Raw genomic sequence first — 21,729 nt, 5'->3', positions numbered from 1 at the left:
AATGTCAAATAGCAGTGGTTGGTTCGTGAAAGACTGCTGAGTGTAACCCTTTGCGTATTTAATATGGTATGACTTAAAAGAAGAGAACAGTTTATTGAACTGAGCGGTTAGTTATGGCCAGAGATTTTACTGTAAATCAGGTGATCAGCCAACACTTTTCCATAATCAAACGTCTTTCAGCTCCAGTCGTACAGAATACATCTTTGGTTTTCCCCTCTTGCTCTTTATGAATGAGTCGAGAATTTCTTGTTTTTTCTTGTTTTATTGTTGGTAGAAGAACAGTGTTTAGCTTTTCCCGATGGGTAATCTTGTTTGACATTTGGACATACATTAGTGCCGTACGTTATCGTCATCGAGCCTCACATTTAAGCATTTTTTATTTTTATGTTTTCTGATCACCTGCTGTTTTCAAAAGCTCTCAAAAGACGTAAGATTGCAAAGAGTTTACAGCCTTCCGGCACATCTACTGACTCTCCCGTGAAAATGATTGCGTGAGGATGTGTATGTTGGAATAAAATACAGAAGCGGCAGAGGTGATTTAAAACATAGTTTGTCAGGAAGGAAGGGGATTTAGGAGGACACGCATTTAGAAGGAGCTGGAGAATTGGGACGGATACAGAAAATCTCAGAGTTGCCATGGTACCATTGGAAAGGAAAGAGGAGTCCCTGTTGTGTTAAGCATACGCAACTTGTAAAATTCTCTCAGGCGTTTAACCTGAAGGCTCTAAAAAGCAGCCGATGGTTCGCAACAATAGGGAGAATGCCAGACGTTACAGGATGCACGCTTACATCATGTCACAATGACATGATGCAGTGATTTGATGCTAATAACTTGTGCTAGATTGCTTAAAATGTCGGCTCTGATACTCTTTTTTTTTTTAGCACACATTGTCCAAAGAAGTTCTTTTAATGGGAATTTCACACTTCAGAAGCCTCAGGCGTGGAACGATGCTTGTGGTTTTGAGTGTTAGTCATTTGATTGCAGAATGGCTCAAGACCAGGATTTTCTCATTGCCTCTGCTTCACTGTAACCTGAAGTAGAAAAGAACTAGCATTAGCATTGCCTCAATCCAATTCATCTGCCTCTCAAGGAGATATAGCAGGAATGCTTTGAGCTTGATGAGCTTTAGCTAGCGTTGTGATCTGCATTAATAACTGCATCAGGTATGACTGACAGTGAACCTCAGATTTTGCACTGCCATAGAAATAACAAGCAATCTTCCACAACTGAGCTTTCATGAGCAGACTCACAGCTTCTAGCTTGTCAGCTTAAACATTTGCAGCCCCTGGCCATACTTATGGAATCAATACAACTTGAAGGATATACATATAGGATACACAGCTTAACCTTTTGGCTTTGTAAAACAGAAATATGAATAAAACAATAGTCATTTTTGGCAATTTTTTTCTTTCAGAGGAAGCAGAGGAAAAATGATGGAACCTTCTTGTTTTTTGCATTTCTAAAACAAACACCTGTGCAAGTTCAAGTATGCAAATGAGTCTGCAGTTAAATGAGAGTCCTTGCAGAGCTTCATGAGCTGTTGCACCTGGCTGATAGGCAGAAAACACGATCCCAAAAGGAAAGCTGTCAGTGGGAATGATGGATAGGATTATAAAACGCCTTCAAGAACTTAATTCAGCTCAGCAAAAGTGCGGCAAAAAGATCTCGGTCTTTCCCAGTCAGCTGTGTCTAAAATTGGGAGTATGTACAAATAAAATGGGAAGGTTATTAAGGGGAAATGTACAGGTCGACCAAGAAACACGTCAAAGCTCAAAGCTATGTGCCTTGGAAATGGAAAACGCACAACAGTAGAAATGGAAAAAAACAAAACACAAATATCCAGAAATAGGCGTCAGTGTTTTGAACCAAACTGAAAGAAACTAGCTGATGGAACTAGGATTTACATCCAGAGAAGCCAAATCATCCCTAACACCTAAAGAGAAGCAAACGAGGCCACGTGGGTTAAAGAGAAGTCTAACGGACTGGGGACCACAGTCGTTGCTCCTACAGTAGACGCACAGGTGTACGTTGAAATTCTGGGCACTTTTCTCATTCCATCATTTGAAAGGAGATTTGGTTATGCTGAGCTCATTTTTGTAGGGGGATAAAACATCTTGTTACAGAGCAAAGAGTGTTTTTTTTACTTTTCTTCAGGAAAGACGGCAAACACCCCGGATCTTAGTCTGACTGAAAATGTTTGTCAAGACTGCAGCCTGCAAATGCGCACTCAGAGGAGCTTTGGAGCTTTGGCAGTCTGAGATGAAAGGCCATTTCCCTTTGAAATGAACCCCATTTCAGAGATCTACACTGGTCTACATACTGTTGAAACGACATTACTTTACTTTAAAAAAAAAAAAAAAAAACTATTTGTCAGTGCAAAACAGTCTGAAACTGGATTTCATTATTACGATTTCAGCTAACATGTCAGATTTCATTCTTTTCTTTTTATATATATATACGTTTCGTTGTCTTCCTCATCTTTGTCGGCAGTTGTTTCTACTATTTCCTTTCATAGTGACGTCTCATACCTTCGTCTGACACGACTGCGCTAAAGGTTTTAGTTTTCTTATTATTATTCCAGCTGTGTTGCGAGAATGTAGTGTGGTCCATTAGGACGACAGATTTTATAATGCCCTAAAGAGTGAGAAAAAACACACACAAAAGAATATTCACATTATAATTATAGTTTGATTTACTCTACTCTCACACCCAGACATCCCCAAGAGTTACATTTCATGACTTTGAGAAGATTAGATGCAGGAAACAAACAAACAAAAAAAACCAAGCACATATATCCACATTTGTTCAATGGCACTGGGCTAAATAAATCTAGCAAATAACAGTGAGGCTTTAGAGCAACATCAAATAGCATGTTGACTGAAAATAAAACAGTATCCGACTCCAGCAGTCTCTTACACAAGTTACAATAATCATATCATCCTACAGCTTCACGTGTGCACACCCATACAATCAAATACACGCCGGGACACACATTGGAAGACAATAACACCCCGTTCCAAGCTGCCGAAAGAAGCAATATGTTTTAGATTTATCTGTGAGGAACACAACAAGAGACACGGGATTTGCACGTTAGCCTAGAATGAGAAGTATGGAGGTAAAAACGGAGAGGAGAAAACACAAGCTCCAAACGTGTGGAGCAGAGAAAGGAGCTGATAAAAACAGGTGTGCTTGGGTTTGTGGAAAGAACTACGACGTAAGATATATATTGAATCCACAGAAGGCAAATTGATTGTTATATCTAAATATCGCTAAGATCGGTCTCCTTACAGCTCTTGTATTGAAAAAGATAAATGGAAAGTGGATTCACTGCTGCGCGCTCTCTTAATCACGCTTGTCATACAGCATGGAGTAAATCGTAACTGAGATTGTGTTTCTTACGTTTGCTATTCTTTGCTGCCCCATGTACGCTTTAGGTGTGCTTCTTTCAGTCTGGGTTTGACATTGATCTCATTTTTTGTTCATTTATAGATATTTCTTAAGTCTCCAATAATCAGGAATTATTACCAGAAATATAATGCCAGTTTAAAGCCATTATCATCTGTGAGCACTCTTTTATTTTCAGCTGTAAATGTCAATAGCTGAAAATGAAACATTTTCTGCATCTTGCTCCTTTGTTCACTCCTAAATCATTTGCAGAATTTTCTCAAAAACGTCTCCACAAACAAAGATTGTAGTATTAAGAGGTCGTGGAGACGTCTCTTCAAAGACTGCATATTTGTGATGATGACATAACATTCACCATGTGAATTAAAGCAACTGTTACTCTATCAGTAGATTCTCCCTCTGATCTTGGCTTGGCACCGCTCGAACATGAAATGCAATAGTTTGCTTCTTCTCAGAGGAACAAGTTTCTATCTGGCACATGAAAACCAATTACATGGCTCTCATTAACTTGTAGTCGTCCCCTTTGAACATAGTTAATCATGCATGGAGTGGCGAGAGGATAGAGATTAGGAAGCATGGGCACACACATGCAGAAACATGTTGAGCGCTGGGGAGTGTTTATTTAAAGTATGCAGAACACAAGTCGCATAAATGCTGGCGTGAGATTGGACTGCTGTTGTGGTCTTTCCGCGGCTGGGGCAGTTAGTCTTTGCTCTGGCTGTGTACATGTGCATGTGTCTTACTTTTCTGTTGACAGTACATGATCCAGCTGTTTTGGTTTCAAATGATGTGCACATTTATGGCACCACAGGTCTAGATATTCAGTTCCCACAGTAATGTAGTGTCAGATGATACTTGGTCAAGCAGTGTGTGTGTTGCTAACTAACACATACTGGTGTAATACCAGATGACAAGAAGAGCGAGTGGTTCACTGAACACACGCAGGGCATTGAGATCTCTCAGACACACACACACACACACACACACACACACACACACACACACAGCTTCAGGATATAGTAGAAAGACAGCATATTAAATCAAGCGTACATTCAGTGTAACACTCCTCAAACACACCTCACATGCGAGGCGAAACACAGACACACACACACTTTCAGGACTGGGTGGTCCAACGGGCCCTCGGGTGATTCAGGACAGATTCGGGACACTTTGGGTTCATTAGTCAGACCAAAGTAGGACAGATACCTTTAGAACTTAACTTGTTATATTTTTCTTTCTTTTTGATTGGTCTGCTCCTTCTTCCGACTCAGTCTCTCTTCCCTTCTTTTATCCTCCTCTTTCTTCTCTTGACCTCCCACTTATTTCTTCTCAGTCTTCCCTCATCTGTATGATCTTTTCCCTTCTTTTTTCAAAGGCTGCTTTTCATGTGCTGGAAAACATAGGACCATCTGTAGCGGTTCCAGCCCTCTCTTTGTTCTCTCCATCTCCACCCCCTCTGATAGCTCTCCCTCTCAGTCTCCACTGTGTTTCGCTCGCAGTCTGTGAGATGCACAAGTGTGGATGCAGATACAAGCTGTGAGTTTGATCTGAGACAATTTGCTGCAACATTAATGAAAGCATAAACTTGAATGAATATTGATGGGCTACTCTTTTGCAATCTGCACATTCCGGATGGCCTAGAGGCTAAATAGTAAGAGTCACACACACTCACACAGAAAGGCTGAATGTTACTCCAACAATTTTTCCCAAATGAATATTCAGTGACAACATGAAATCTGAAATTGACATGGATTCTCATACCCCCCCGCCCCTCCCATCCCCGCTCTGAGTGAAACAACTCTCTCCACTCACGCAGTGGAGAATTTTCTGCATGTAGACTTTTTTTTTAATTAAAAAAGTGTGAACGAGTCCTCATAATAATGAACTCCATTCTCCTTTAATTATGCATATTAACGTAACGTTTGACTACTTGATATTTGGTGAAGGGTGCTAATTGCCTTTCTAGGTGTTAGATGTGAAAATCAATACTACTTTGTCTATTTACTCAGAATTAGCTGCCCCCCCCCACTTGCCCTCCATCACCTTTTAAAGCTTGCTAATCAGCACATTGTAACTTGTTTCAGAATTCTGAAATGAGGGGACAGATTTGTTAAGCAGACAATTTGGTGCTACACAAGAAAAATCAGGCAGACTCTGTCTTCATGCACTACCGGTGATCGGACACGATATCCATAAAGCAACACCGAAGCAAGCAAGCAAGCAACTTTATTTATATAGCACTTTAAACGTCCTCAGGGAAAACCCAAGTGCTGTGCATTATTGTTCAGACACAGAAGTGAGCACCAGACAAAAACTGATAATACATAAAGGAAATAAAACAAGGTAATTTTGAGGTAAAAATAAAAATCGCCAATTTGTCACTGTGGTGTAAAAGCTAAGGCATAATAATGCGTCTTTAAAAGCAACAACTGAGGGAGCTTGTCTGACATCTGATGGAAGCTCGTTCCAAAGTTTTTGGAGCGAGGCCTGAGAATGCCCGGTCCCCTCGAAGCTTCTTGGGGGATGTGTGAATGGATAAAAGCCACTGATCTGCAGGACTTAGTGGGCGGGAAGGAATATACGGGCGCAGCAGATCAGACAGTCAAAAAAGGAGCAGTGCCATTAGGACACTTGAAAACAAGGAAAAGGCTCTTAAAATGAGTTCAGAAATAAATAAGTGCGATATTATACCTGCAGTGCAATTTAACAACACAAAACATGGTTTGATTCAATGCAATGTACAGTGATCATAAAATAACATACGATGCTTTGCATGTGTTATTTTAATTGTTATTAAAAAAACAAGGCAAATACAAATTTAACGAAAAAGTGACTTCTTTCTTCTATTTTTTTCTCCTAATTCCCTCTGGCCTTATGCATTCATTATGCCTTAATTGTGGAGCTGTTGATAGAGGGTACGCCCGGTGAGGCTGGGAGGGGGTTCATCACTCATTTGCTGCCACTCAGCTAGCTTTTTTAAGATCCTCTAGATGGCAAGTTTGGCGAACTTCAGTTAAATGATAAGAAAACATTGTGGTCAGTGTCCTTCTTCTGTAACAGACCTGGGAACAGATGCATAAACAGTACATGCGCAGAAAAGGCAGACTGGGAATCTGACAGAAAGCGATGGTGAGGTGAAAAATGTGCCACCTCTTCAGACCATGGTTACGGACGTACTTATAATGTACCAACGATGTGAGGTAGAAAAAGAGGCCAAGTGATTTACCACACCACCAAACCGACATGTCCACGGAGCTTTCTCCGGGATGAGCGTTTTAGAAAGAAAACAAAAAGTTTGAGATCCTTCAGATTTTCTGGCTTAAGATTGTCTTATAGACTTCCACAGAGCTGTTTAAGCAAACAGCAAACACACCTTGATCCATCTGTACATCCGTGTGTCTCTCCTGATCCTCTCCGAGCAGGACGTTGTATTGTACAGGCTGTGCAATCAGCTGTGGCAGATAAAGCAGCTGCCAAAGCCGATGTGTATTTCGGCTGCCTTCCATTTTTTTTTTTTTTTTTTTTTACCTCTGCAGTCCTTTGCCCTGAACTTACAAAACTAGTCACGTGGGTTGTTTTTTTTTTGTCTTTTCTAATTCAGCTGTTTTTGTTCATGATTGCGGAGATGAGAACACCAAAAGAAATCAGTTTTCCTTATCCTCTGCTTCACTGATTAGGGCCTGAGTTTTACGTTTTATATCTGGTAAAACTATGCCTCTTCTTTATTGGTGCTGTCACTATCCTGTCTATATAGTGTAACGGTGTCATGGTATGCAAATAACTAAGTTGGGTAGTGTCCTCCTCCATTCATGGCTAAAAATGGGAGTGGGAAATCAGATTTGCGTACATGCTTCTAGTTTCACGGTGATTGAGATTTCTAAAAGAGACAAAACTTCCAAAAAGAATACATATTTCTACCTTTCTAACTTTCTACCTTTGTGAGTATACCCAGCTTCATACATCTTTGTCCTTGGACCTTGCCTTACATCAGCCCTTCTTTCTCACCTCACAAAATGAGTAGTTAAACTGTTAAAAGATGCTTAGAATTACCAGTGAATCATCGTGAAAGCACTGGTGCAGATGATGAACAATGGGGGTTGCAGCAGTGCATGACCAACTCTGTCTCGTTCCATTCCCAGTCAAGGCACCCCCCCAAACCCCCCGATTTTCTGCCTGGGCCCTTTAACTGCGGCTGCCCACTGCTCTGGGTGTGTGTTCACCTTCTGTAGTGTGCTTCCTTGAGTCTTCGTGACTCACAGATGTTAAATTCCAGCGTGTGTGTGTTCAAAGCACACTGGTGAATACAGATTCTTATATTCTACTTTTCTAAACCAGATTTTACCAGCGCATTGCTGTTTAATCAAATTTATTTAGAGTTAATCCAAAGGTATATCTGACAGGTGCGTGTTTGTTTTCTCTTTCATCAGGTTAGTCGTATCTGGACATTTTTGTATATTTTTGTGAAAATGTGGTTAATTATGTTGGAATTTGTCTTTCCGTGCGAGTTTGTTTTTCCCTTGTTTTTTTTACTGACATCAAATCAATTTTTTAATACATTTTTTTTAAACTCTTTCTTGTGAAAAAGCAAAGATGGCTTCCCATTTGTGTTCTTAAAAGATTACAAGACTATTTCATCTGTTTAATCACCTCATCATCAAAGAGCAGGTGACCTTTCTATAAAACCACTTACTCTGGATCATTATAAAAAATTCTTTTTGTTTTTTTGTTGTGACTACGTCCGTTTCCTCAGAATTTCAGGGGAATCAAAAGAACTTCCAGAGACAAAGCTGCTCAAACTTAAACATCAGAGCTTCTGCTTCATTGCGTATGTATGTTCATCCAATTTCTTTATCCTCAGCAGTTTTGTGAGGATACAATGAGGGTCATTAATTATAGAACCAGTCTTTTCATTATTCAGTCCTGACGCCTGTATCAGCGATGCTTCAGTATGTGAATGTCAATGTAAAATGTCTTCTAAAACAACCCATGCACGTCCTTCACTCTCCTGTCTTTGTGCTGTCACACACTCTCATGTCTTTTTTGTGGTCTGTCTTTATGTGTAAAAAGTAATGATAGTAGTGATATATACAGTACAGACCAAAAGTTTGGACACACCTTCTCATTCAAAGAGTTTTCTTTATTTTCATGACTATGAAGATTGTAGATTCACACTGAAGGGATCAAAACTATGAATTGACACATGTGGAATTATATACTTAACAAAAAGTATAAAACAACTGAAAATACGCCTTATATTCTAGTTTCTTCGAAGTAGCCACCTTTTGCTGTAATTATTGCTTTGCACACACTCTGCATTCTCTTGATGAGCTTCAAGAGGTAGTCACCTGAAACGGTTTTCACTTTACAGGTGTGCCCTGCCAGGTTTAATAAGTGGGATTTCTTGCCTTATAAATGGGGTTGGGACCATCAGTTGTGTTGTGCAGGAGTCAGGTGGACACACAGCTGATAGTCCTACTGAATTGACTGTTAGAATTTGTATTATGGCAAGAAAAAAGCAGCTTAGTAAAGAAAAACGAGTGGCCATCATTACTATAAGAAATGAAGGTCAGTCAGTCCGTAAAATTGGGAAAACTTTGAAAGTGTTCCCAAGTGCAGTCGCAAAAACCATCAAGTGCTACAAAGAAACTGGCTCACATGAGGACCGCCCCAGGAAAGGAAGACCAAGAGTCACCTCTGCTGCGGAGGATAAGTTCATCCGAGTCACCAGCCTGAGAAATCACAGGTTAACAGCAGCTCAGATTAGAGACCATGTCAATGCCACACAGAGTTCCAGCAGCAGACACATCTCTAGAACAACTGTTAAGAGGAGACTGTGTGAATCAGGCCTTCATGGTAGAATAGCTGCTAGGAAACCACTGCTAGGGACAGGCAACAAGCAGAAGAGACTTGTTTGGGCTAAAGAACACAAGGAATGGACATTAGACCAGTGGAAATCTGTGCTTTGGTCTGATGAGTCCAAATTTGAGATCTTTGGTTCCAACCACCGTGTCTTTGTGCGACGCAGAAAAGGTGAACGGATGGACTCTATATGCCTGGTTCCCACCGTGAAGCATGGAGGAGGATGTGTGATGGTGTGGGGGTGCTTTGCTGGTGACACTGTTGGGGATTTATTCAAAATTGAAGGCATACTGAACCAGCATGGCTACCACAGCATCTTGCAGCGGCATGCTATTCCATCCGGTTTGCGTTTCGTTGGACCATCATTTATTTTCCAACAGGACAATGACCCCAGACACACCTCCAGGCTGTGTAAGGGCTATTTGACCAAGCAGGAGAGTGATGGGGTGCTGCGTCAGATGACCTGGCCTGCACAGTCACCGGACCTGAACCCAATCGAGATGGTTTGGGGTGAGCTGGACCGCAGAGTGAAGGCAAAAGGGCCAACAAGTGCTAAGCATCTCTGGGAACTCCTTCAAGACTGTTGGAAGACCATTTCAGGTGACTACCTGTTGAAGCTCATCAAAAGAATGCCAAGAGTGTGCGAAGCAGTAACCAAAGCAAAAGGTGGCTACTTTGAAGAACCTATAATATAAGACGTATTTTCAGTTGTTTCACACTTTTTTGTTAAGTATATAATTCCACGTGTTAATTCGTAGTTTTGATGCCTTCAGTGTGAATCTGCAATCTTCATAGTCATGAAAAGAAAGGAAACTCTTTGAATGAGAAGGTATGTCCAAACTTTTGGTCTGTACTGTATATACATATATATATATATATATATATATATATATATATATATATATATATATATATATATATATATATATATATATATATATATATACATATATATATATACATATATATATATATATATATATATATACATATATATATATATATATATATATATATATATATATATATATATATATACATATATATATATATATATATATACATATATATATATATATATATATATATATATATATATATATATACATATATATATATATATATATATATATATATGTATATATAAAAGAAGTACTCAACTTCTGATTTCTGAGTAGTATGGTTCTGTTTTGTTTCTGAACCTGGTGCGATTGCTTGACTCGTTTGCACACAGTAGATAGCAGGTTGAATTTTTGGATGAATAGAGCCCAATTAGCATTTATCCAGGTATTGCAAAATCTTCACGGCTCCGTGGCTGCTGCGTGGTGGTTTTCCGGCCCAGTGAGTGCTGTTTATTTGTGGTCAGCCCAACTGCTGCGCAATGAGCAGGCGGTTAAACTGCAACCTTTCAGTGTAACTGTCGATAAGGAGGCCAAAATTGGGACACGGAGCAGAAACAATGACAATGGCAATGCAGAATGTAGGCTAATGATCTCTGTGGCTTGTACATGTGGAAAGATTCAATTATTCTGAACAAAAATAGTTCATTAAAACATAATTAGAGCAAAATAACTTTTGCAAACTCATTTTCTGTGCCCAACCTCATTTGGAAAATGTGGCTCATTTGGAAAAATTATGTCTTTTTGGATACTTTCCAGGAGCTCTGCAACAGCTACTGCACTCTGCTTATCGTAGCAGCGTTGTTGTTTACAGATACAAAATTCTACCGTGACTCTTTGCTCAAAAAGAAATAAATGTGTTGTTACGTATGATGGGAATTTGGAAATACTGATAATGTTTCCATGGTCTTTGATGACTATTCCCTTCTCGCATTTAAGTTATGGGAAGTATGAAATGGACAGAGAATGGGAGATTTAAACTCCTCCTGATTATTAATCTGAATTGGCAGGATCGGAGGCTCATAATGCTGTGACTTTTTTTTTTACTGAGACAATATAATGCTTTGGCCTTGGAATACAAGTGGCTATTTTGTACACCAGCTCATACAGCGAAACAGAATATGAAGTTATTTCATATACACACACACACACACACATAAGTTGTAGTGTTCAGAATAAATACTTTCATTTAATCGCAAAATGCGAAAATTTCCTCCGTTTCAAAGTGAGAAAAATGCAGTTGTTTGTGAATTCAATAGAAACTGAATGTGTGAACTTTTCTCTAGTTGCAGCTATGTGGGAACTCTGAGTTTTATTCATGACATCTGTTTCTGCTGCCACCTAGTCATGCTAATGGGATCTCATAATTAGCTGTCACAGCACTGAAAATGGTATTTAAATGATTTAGTAGCGACAAGTCTTACCAGAATATTTCTTTAAATTAGGATTTGAAAAGACATCGCTTTTAACTTTTTACCCCGTCAATGCTTTCTACCAAAGAGGTGGTCGATATGGAAGCGGCTGACGTTGTCCGCGTTGTGTTGATTGTCTGTACAAATAGTTACTTGTTTGTTTGGGAGTAAATTGATCAAATGAATTGAAGTTCATTCTGCTGCACAGGCCTTTAATGTAAGCCCAGAGGACAGGCTCACTTAGCTGTGAATAACAGATACTTGGTAGTTTTAAGACCTGATGAGCTGATGCAGCAGAGGCTCGGGGGGGGGGGTTGAATTAGGACAAATTAATTGTATGTGTGTTAGGAGTTGGCAACTGCCAATCACATCAGTTAATCTTCTCCAAGGCAGTGCGGCCCTGTCTTGGCTCGCTGACAGATGCACAATGAAGCGCAGAATTCGGGCCAGCTTCACCCATGAGGAGCAACCAGTGTGTCTTACAATGGGTCACTACATTTTACCCAAATGAGCAAGAAAGAAGCTCATTTAGTTCTGTTGATGAAAATATGTTTTTCATCTAAGCTCCAACCTTGTTTTTTAGTGCAGATTTCAAACGTATACAATAAATAACTGCTCACTTGTATGTTACATCATTATAATGCCATAAAAGAGTTTAATTTCTGACACTTTTTCTTTACCCCCCTGGATAACATCCTACAGGTGAAGCAAAACATCGCAGGCATTATGCCTGGAAAGGATGAAAAAATATGGTTCTCTACATTTAAACCCCACATTGGCAGCAATACCACTTAGTGCGAGGAGGTGTTAAATAAGTGGCTTCAGCGAATCGCTAGAAAGCTCTCGGTCTCCTCCTCCTCTTTCTGTCCTGTTGAGTGAAATGTGGGTGCAGCGGGGCAGTCGGTTGTTTTCACTGTGATGACGCAGGTGGCAGCTGCAGCATTATCATGAGCTCCTCCAGACATTTGACGGGAAATCTACTCATTTATTTTTCTTCTCCTCTCTTCCTGTCTGTTCTCCTCATTCGCTGTTTTTTCAATTTCTCTTTTCTTTTTTTCTTTTTTTTTCTCCCCCTCACCCCCACCTTTTACAGCTCACCCATCACGCACAACAGTTTGAGAAATGGCAAAGCAACTCATCAGCTGTAACAACTGGTAGGAGGGCTGTTGTGTGTTTGTAAGACAGGACGTGAAATAAAGTCATGATTGGAATTAAGGCTGCGGAATTTATGCTGCGTACGTCTACTTGATGGAGTGTGCGCAAATTGCACGAGGGTATAGATATGTGTGATCAGTTGGGATATATGTATGTATATGCGTGTGCTTTTCATTTTTACACACAAGCTTTGCCTCCCATCAGCTTCACACCCTGTCACTGCTCAGCATCGTGTTGCAGGCCACGCACATCATTTAAACACACGCTCAATCTGGAAATGTACACATTTATGCGAAGATGTTTATCCCAAAACACAAGCACCTCAACTGCTGCAATTCCTGAATTCTCCCACACAGTGCGTCAGCCTGACAGTCCATACCACACTGTCATAACTTCATTCTTCATTGTCTCCCTTACTGTCAGTCTGTGAATCTGCCTTGTCAAGCTGTCAAGCCTCGATACTTTATTGCTGTCTTTTTATCTCACATTTATGTTTGTACACATTCTACTCATTTGACGCATTCACGGTGTGGTGTCGATGGCTGCACATACGGTAGCAAGTGAGTTATAGCAGAGAGTAAACTGCTTAATATAACTGGGAGAAGGAGGGTGTGTTCATGGGGTAAGTGAAAGTTGAGGCTGCAGAGTTTTGGATGAGTTGAGCATTTCTTTGTGGGTTTTTCCTGAAGTCCACAGAGGATGCGCTGAAAATATTCGGCTAGAAGACATTTTAAGAATATAAACTTGCTGTCCTTGAGATGTTTCTTGGGAGGATGGTGTATTGTTGCAGGGTGACAGTCCGCAGTCTAAATAAAATTATAGGTTTGGATTTTTTATTTTTTTTTTCTTCCATTGTGGCTTGACAGGTTGCCAGAGCAAGACATGCTCATGACCGCACACTGGGAATAGATGGAGGGAAAGGCAGTAGTCGGCAGAGTTAAAAAAAGTTTAGAGAAGTTACCAAGAAGTGCAGTAGAGTGTTTTTGTGGTTTGTGATTAATGGCCATGCATGCAGGCAATATAAGAGTTACAGTGGAAGTCGTGGGCAAAGAGCAAAACATTACCACAGTTGCACCCCCGCAGCCCGGAGGGGGGGGGGGATGCAACAAGGAGATGCCAACAGTGGTACCCTTATTAAGGTGGAATAACCCCAGGCCTGCTTTCAGGTCTCAGGTTGAAAAAGAAATGTGAAACCAAGGGAATGGACACTGACAGGAGTCCAGCTCGGGATGTGGCTGCGGTTCCTCGTCACTGCCAATGTAATACTGTCAACACAGCCCAGTTCAAGGACAAGATGGGTGTTCTGTGTCAGCTTTGGGAGAGAATGTGCTATTTTTAAGAGGTTTGGTTTGGGAGTGTCTGTAATAACACAGAGCTAATCCAGTAATCCATAGAAATATTGTGCACACTCGCACTGAGCAGTAGTGACAGCAACAGGAACATATTAGGCACAGAGTAATGGTGTGCATAGATCACAGCTTTTGCAGTAATTAGACCACACCAGTGGGTGCCATGTTGACACAGAAGGAGCAGCCAGGAGCAGCAATCAATCCAGATACTGTGCAGCTGAGGGCACAGGGAGGGAGTGTTAGCTTCATGGACTAATGTGGAGCTAAAATCAGTTGGATGCAGACCAGGTAAAACATCCATGTATTCAATAACTGAACCACTAAAGTGGCTCCATGATTAGATTAGGCAGAGAAAAGCTGAAATTAGCAGCGGCACACACCAAGCATTTAATTTCAAGCAATTACCTCCAAATAGAATTATGTAGTTGCTTTTCAGATAAGTATATATCACCACATTCATAGGTGTTATATCTGCAATGATTTTGGTGCATGTGCAGACCTGTACGGTAACATTACTATTTGCAAAGAAGTCCCAAGTTTCATTGGGATCTGAAGCCAATTTCGTCTTTAGATACCAGTGGGACAGAAATTGGTGTTAGACTCTCTTCTTCCCTGCCTAGCTGTAGCTTTCTTGCCTTATAGGGATGCTAACACTCTCACACTTGCTGTCTCTCAGCATTTCTCTTCTTTCCAGTCCCTAGCTTTCTAATTAGCTCTCTCTTTTATCTTCTGTGTCTTTGGCTCTCTGCTGTCACCTTTTCCTCTCACGTCGTCCCTGCAGTTCTCATCACCCGTCTGGCTATCGTCTCCTCCTTTGTTGTTTTACCTCACATTACCTGTGCGCCACCCCCTCCCCTTTATTCTTTGACCTGCTCTTTTCTCCATATTATGTTATGTGTCTGTTCTCTCAATCTTTTATCCCACTCTCCATCACCTTTCTCTCATCTCTCTTCTGTGTCCTTTTTGCTTTTTTTTCTGCTTTGGCCTCTCTGCGCCTCTACTCTGCTTCACTTTCTTCCCTTTATTTGTATCCTCCATTATTTCCCTTCCTGGTTTTTGCTTGTTCTTTCCCTTTACTTTTTCCACCCCTCCCCACTTACTTGTCTTTCTGGGCAATGTTCACGAAGCATATTGGCACAGGCTGGTGGTCGATGAGTTTTGCCATGATTACACACATGCACACACGGATACACGTGTGTGTGCGTGCACACGCAGACCTGTTGGAGATGGTGGTTGATGAGCAATGCCAGACTCTCAGCATCCATGCCCATCAGAGCTGCTCAAGAAACCTCATTAGGTCTCCTGGCCGCAGCATGGCACTGGCTTCCATACTTGCCAGCCTCCCTTTTTCACTATGGAAGGAATTTGAAGCCCTGGGGCAATACACCATTCAACACCCACAATCATAAGAAGAGACCAAAAAAAATCCCTTATCAGACCCTTGGTCTGCAACTCCAGTCTCAGGCAGTGATCACATTGAAAGTCTCTAATCTGAAGTGAAGGGTGATGCTTCCAGTCCTAGTAGTGGTCCTGATTACTGATGTGTTTTATTAGTGAGAAGCATCCTGCTTTTACGAGGCAGCATCATTTATACCAGGAAGCTGGACAGAGTAACTGTCAACAGGAGGTATATTCAGGCAATTATTAAGAGCAATAAAAAAAACAAAATGAGCTTGAGTTGTAATGTTCCCCCTGAATATCACTGCTATGTTGAGTTTATAGTTGCCTCAGAAATTGCCTGGCTTCTCAAAAAACAATTTGCAATTTGTTTGTACTGTACAAGGAACAATGGTCCTGCTCTCCGAGGCAGCAGAGGAGAGCATTGCAGTTACAAATAGGAATTCCTTTGTTCAGATAAAAAACACAAACTGTCTTTGAATGCACCACCACTTGCTTGTGAACTCTGTTGGAAAGAGGTCAGATGAGCCGATTAGCACCGCGTGGCATCCCACCTCATAGTGCAGCCCCTGCATAAAGAATGTTCAGGATGTGACATCCCGCCTTCTGATTGGCATTTTGCTGCAGTGTGGGCTGGACTGACAGCTCAACTTAGCTTTTTTCAGTGTTTTCTTCATCATTTCAGACCCCCCCTTCCCTCCGCTCTCTCTCTCTCTCTCTCTCTCTGTTTGTGGTCTTCAGACTGCAGTAACATACCATCAATCCTCTGGCTGTCAGGCTCAATTCAACCTGTCTGCCACAGGCACCCTTAACCACCAAATTGAATAATAGAGAAGGAGGGAAGAAGGAACAAAAGAAAGAACTTGTGAGGAAGTTGAGAAATTGGAGAAGAGGGAGGTTCGACTTAAGTACTGCTAACAGCGTAAACTCCAATGTGGTCGCATGGTTAAAACATTAGCGTGCACTCAAATCAAAATGTCATGAATTATTCATTTGCAAACACTTAAATGCTGACTTGACCATTTCAACACAAAACGTGATGGTTGTATTAAAGGGCTACAGTTACAAAATCCTACTGCCATTTTATAATCAAGGTTTTAACAGCATTTACTGTCATTGCATATGTCACAATTGACTATGATTGCTATCAGAATTAGAACAATGTGCAGTGTTCTTAGTTATCGGAGTTCTCTCCCGTTCTTGTTTTTGTGCAATTACTGTGTTGATCTATATCATAATTAGTACTTTAGGATTTCCTTGACTTTAATCCAGTACGTTTCATTGATCATGTAATGCACTGTAACTTTATTGCTACTTGCCACAGACAGAGGATAAAAAGTGTGAGTCTGAAGAGAGGCAGGGAGTGGAGCTGAGAGAAAGACTGAAGATAACAATAAAGTCTATATCAAGAGAGTGAGGGCAGGAAGGGATGCTGCTACAGGTTGAATACGACTCATTCTCTATGTATTCCTATGTAGGTCATGTATTGATGGAAATCAATAAGTTCAAAGTAAAAGGTATGCCGTGGCCTTGAGACGTCAGGCCCAGGCTTAGTTTCACCTCTTGTTTGATTGTTTGTTGCTGATTTATACGGCTTCTGCCCTCAGAGACTCTTCTATACACTTCATGCCTGTGAATAGTCAATGTTTCAACCTCGGCTGGAGCACAGGAAATGCTACTTAGAGAGTGGTGGGTTTCACTGCGTACAGAAATATGGTTTCTCAGCTTGTTCAAACTCTGTCTATGAGCATTAAACTGTATAGAATCATTGCAAAGCTATGTGTAGCACTGGCAGTGCATTAGAACAGTTTTGTTTTCAACCCTCTTCAAGTGTTTGTGATTTACTTTTTATGACTAAAAGGACCTTTTGGTTTGTCATTAAGGATTATGAAGATTACAGGGGCGAGATCAAAATAACCACTTTGCTCCTGGCTTTTTTTGTAGATTAACAGCTCAATCTATGTGTCTGTGAGCATAGATATACAGACACATGTAAATGAGATTGTTTTTCATTTCAAATCAAGGTTAAGCGGTTGAGAGAGCATGACTTGGACTCGTGCATCCGATTTATGCATGGTTAGAGGATGTCGCTGAATGGTGCTTGTCCTTTGTTAAACACCCCAGTGTTTCACACTTTCAAAGAGCCACGGGGTTACTCTTTCTGCAGTGTGTGGGTGTCACAGATGATAAAGAAATTACATTGACAAATTTTGATCTCTTCAAGCTCATTGTGCTTGGGTAGAAAACAGGTGTCTAAATCATTTCATCCCCATTGCCTCCATTAGAATTAGGGGCATGGGTGAAGGGACACTGAGTCATTACATGCATTTGATAGAAATGACAGTTGGGGGTTCTTTGCGTACTTCGGGCCTATCGCTCCTTGATTCAGCTGTACGGTACTTATGCTGTTTTTCCCATAGAATAGTGGCGTTTGAAGAGGCTTGACTGCTCAACTTGACTTTTTGCTGCTGCAGATATTCTGCTGCAGGGGTGGAGTAATCACACTGACCAGCTCTTAGCACAGAGGTGTATAACATCTTTTTATAATGAGCTTATCAACTGTGCGCCACAGAACTGACCTGTGGTCAGCGGACATAAAAAAGAAAAAAAAACATTTGTTAATTCCTATTATATGTTTATAAATGGGCTCTTAGATTGACAATTCCCACACGTGGATATCTGAACTGTGTGAACAGATGGATATCGGGGTCTTTTGTTTGGCAGTCTGTGTTCACATGGATATCTAATTGACTTCTCTCTTCAAAGAACAAGGAAGTGTGCTGGTATCCGCAGGGTTTCAGTGCTGCTGCCTCGGAGATGTTGTCACTATTCTCTGATCAATCGGTGGTCGGCATTGTTTTAACACCGCTGCGTAGTATCAGCTCAGCTTGCTTGGGTAGTTTTCTAAAGATATTGGGTATGAGGAAATATGCCCCCCCCCCCCCCCAAAAAAAAAAAAAAAAAAAAAAGAACAAAGAAAGAGTGTGGTCGAGCTATGTAATTGAAGAGGACACAAATTGCAGCTCAATGCTCAGCTCATGAAATAAAATTTTCACCCCTCTATGCTCTCCCAGGATGAAATGTACCAAAGGCAATAGATAAAAAATGTCACAGAGGGTTGTTTTAAGGATTAAAGACCTATTTTATGCAAACTTGTCCATTACACCATTGCTGTATTCTTCATGGCCCAATAAAAACTAAGGCTGCAAGAGAGGGCCTCCCTAAATCACTCTGATTTACTTAGGTCTACTTGTGTGTGTGTGTCTGTGTGTATTTATTGGACCGTGTGCACACACACAGGCTGTTCTGTAACTGGCAGAGAGGCAGCCTGGTTGCCGCAGAGCGTGTACTTGAGAAAGGACACCTGAGTTTGTAAATCAGTCCTGCTCTCTTTCCCTCTGAAGCATGCTGTCTGTTCTACTTTTGGTGTAATTTTTATTTGCGTCTGTTTTTGATCATTTCTTACTTTCATACACTGTCTCCTGTCTATTCTTTTTCTCCTCTGTTTTTTATCTATTTGTTTTTTCCCGTTTCAGTGTATCACTGTGCCGTCGTTCAGTCCCACGTGTGCACTCACATGCACACTCTTCAAGATTTACCACTTTGGATTTATTTGATTTGTTGGATTTGATTCATTGCATCTGTCTTCCTAACTTAATTCAAAAAAGTGCCTTTGATTCTGAGCATATGTTCCCACAGTCAACTTTGTGCTGTGCCTGGTAATTATTTCTTTCAAAGTTTGTCAGTTGTCAGTTTGTGTGTTGCTGTTATCGCCTTACCTTCTGTTGTTTTCTCTAATGTCTAAGGTGGAAAAACATTGTGTGTGTGTGTATATGTATATATATATATTAGGATTAGCGATTAGCCCTAATTAAGCCACCCCATGTAAATCTACAATCCCATGGGAGGTATACAACTCTTTGGCAATTCGCTCATGTTCCTTTACACCACACCCCATGTTAAAAATTTGGTTGGAAATGGTAACTCTTACTTCTCTTAATTAGATCAAGAAGTCTTGTACTGTTTTTCCACCCATTAGAGCCCATTTTTAAGCCCGAATGCGCTCCCAAAGCTCTTTAAGCAAGCTGTACGGACAAAGACCGCAGTTTTTTTCTTTATGTTTTTGCAAGTGCAGATTGCCCAGCTTCAGCTGAGATTTTTTTTTAAATTTGAAACTAATGAGCATGTCAGGTAGTGTTTTTTTTTTTAAGTTTTTGTATATTCTAGATTGGAGCATTACAAGCATGAGAGGTATTCAGCACAGAAGATTTACTACTTCTTCCCCTTTTTATAACCAGCATTTTAATGAGCCATGACTCTTAGATGTTTGAAATCCAAAAACACCACCAGTCCAGATGTCCATATCATGTGGAGTATTTTCTCCTTCAGTGCCAGGAGGAAATATGGGGACAAGCTTACGGAAGCCTGTTATCTTAAAGGTATAGAAAGAAAATAAAAATAAAAAACTTGATGATCAGTAGCAAGCACAAAGAAAAAAAAAGTTAAAAGAAAGGTCATTCCCCTTCACTTTTTGTCTCTCCTCGAGACCTTGTTTATGTGTTCATATTTACCCCATTCTGTATTCCATATTGCCTCAGATTAAATTAGAGCTCAGAACAGTCACAACTAAATCCTCCCAGAATCCTCTCATACTTTGAAATGCAAAAAGAGAAAAAGCTAGAAATAGCACCTCAGAGCAAGATATTTCAAGTCTGCTGGTGTTTAAGGGTTTGGATGCTTTCACAAGCCTTTGCACTGACAGAGTTTTCCAACCATGTACATTAATATAATTAGTTCTACTTTCATTTTTATTGCATGAAAAGGATTACCTCATTAAATCTGTCTGTCCAAGCACTCATTAAAGATGTGTATGATGTGTGCAAAAGTGGGTCAAATATTGTTCTTTTTTATAGTCTAATGAGCCAGCATGTACTTTCCATGAATCAGATACCTTTAATTTTAAGAATCTAGTAGTATTGAAAACAATGACCAACACCACTAACAGAACACTGGTGACGTGTGTGTGTGTGTGTGTGTGACGCTAACGTTTTTGCATCAGTAAATGCAGGTAAACGGCCTGAAGACACTGCCAACTCTAAAAGACGTGTCGGTACTTTTCATGGGGAAATTAGATTTACATTGGTTTCGTGAATTTAACTCTTTGTTTCACTGTTTTTCTTTTGTCATTCTTGTGATGGTTTGCTCAGTTAGACAACACACCAACTGATTTTCTGCCTAAAGTCACAAATTTGTCGTACACATTTCCATGCTTTCAGCTTCGTGGTGATCTCTCCTCTACCTCTTAATTGCAGGTTGACAGTGTGCAGTAGCTCATGCATTGAAACTGCTTCACTGAATTAGCAGTGCCATTCTTGTACCTCGTGCCTTCAGTTGGCTGGTTTCTGGCTCATTACATTTTTTACCTCTCACACCGAATTTCTGCAGACAGCCTTGACAAAGCATTTCTTTTAGTTTTGATTTGCATGCCCGAACACGTAAATACAATGAAATCACAAGCGCGTCGTGTTGCACATGCATACACCGCGAGTACGTGTACAATTACACAGACACATGCTAATACGTATGTACGCCACGCATAGGAAAACACACACAGCCATCCAGTTGGCAAATGTCATCTCCGCTTACTTTCCCTCGAGGTTCAGTGTCAGATTGAGATTGTGTTTCTTTAGTGATCGCCACACACTCAGTCCCAGTGTGATTTTGGTTGGATGTGTGTGAGATTGAGAGCTACAGCGAGAAGAGGGCCAGTGATGAGATATGTTGCATAAGGGGTGCAGTGGAGTGTGAAAGAGAACAGGTGGCTCCTTTTTCTGCCATATAGCTTTATGTGCCATCTTCCCCATTGTGTGCTTGTATGTGTATGTGTGATAGAGAGTGAGAGCCTATTGCAGTGAGAGTGGGATTTGTGCATACCTTGAGTGCATATCTCCATTTATGCACATGTTAACTTGTCCTCCCTTTTTTTTTTTCGGAATGTGCGAGTGCATTTGTGCTTGTTCTTTAATGAGCAAAGTTCCAGTTGGTTTAGAAACAATTACACAAAGCTGCAGGAGCCCAAAAGAGAACGTTCTCCAAATGTCACCCAATTAACAATTTATACTGAACTCAGAACAGGACTCTCTCGTGTTTCCTGTCTCTCTGTTTGTCTCTGTCTGCCTGTGTTTTCCTCTCTCTTGCTCTTTTTTCTCTTGAGACGTGCTCCCTGACTAATATTTTGGAAAAGTGTCAGG

General features: G+C 40.6%; 1 protein-coding gene across 3 annotated transcripts in view; it reads left to right on the top strand.

The window, feature by feature from the left end:
- ccser1 (coiled-coil serine-rich protein 1) overlaps positions 1-21,729 on the top strand; it is a 112,370-nt gene that overhangs the window by 87,711 nt on the left and 2,930 nt on the right. The gene's annotated exons all lie outside the window — the stretch shown is intronic.

This window comes from Odontesthes bonariensis, chromosome 6 (genome assembly GCF_027942865.1).
Source record: "Odontesthes bonariensis isolate fOdoBon6 chromosome 6, fOdoBon6.hap1, whole genome shotgun sequence".
Classification (NCBI taxonomy): Eukaryota; Metazoa; Chordata; class Actinopteri; order Atheriniformes; family Atherinopsidae; genus Odontesthes; species Odontesthes bonariensis.
Note: the sequence above shows the minus strand (reverse complement) of the source record. Positions and strands in the feature narration are given on the sequence as shown.